We start from the raw sequence: 612 nt of genomic DNA, 5'->3' as shown, positions 1-612 counted from the left end.
TATATATATATATATATATATATATATATATTCTAACTCATGCTAAAACCAGAAATTGTTTGTAATAATAGAGACTGAAAATACTTAAGGCCAAAGTGTGTCGGTGCCTCTTCATGTATATACAAGAAATATTGTTCTTCAGGACCATTTGCAGTGAATGCCAATAATAATGCTTGTTATGTATATTTGTTGTCCTTGCATAAACGAAACTTCAAGTCTCTTAAAAAACTTTAGAAAATGTTTGTAACTTGTTTATGAGATCCTGTACTCGTGTGTAAATGCATATATTTTGGTAGTTTTGAATACATCTTGGTGCAAATGTGTGTGGTAAGTAGCTAACTTGCCAACCACATGGTTCTGGGTTCAGTCCCACTGCATGGCACCTTGGACAAGTGCCTTCTGGTATATCCTCGGGCCAACCAAAGTCTTGTGAGTGGATTAGGTAGACGGAAACTGAAAGAAGCCTGTCGTATATATATATATATATATATATAAATGTCTGTACCTGTGTGTGTGTGTGTGTGTGTTTGTGTATCTGTGTTTGTCCCCTCCATGTGCCACTTGACAACGGGTGTTGGTGTGTTTACATCCCCATAACTTAGTAGTTCATAA

The sequence above is a fragment of the Octopus bimaculoides genome, chromosome 29 (genome assembly GCF_001194135.2).
Source record: "Octopus bimaculoides isolate UCB-OBI-ISO-001 chromosome 29, ASM119413v2, whole genome shotgun sequence".
NCBI classification, from domain to species: domain Eukaryota; kingdom Metazoa; phylum Mollusca; class Cephalopoda; order Octopoda; family Octopodidae; genus Octopus; species Octopus bimaculoides.
Note: the sequence above shows the minus strand (reverse complement) of the source record.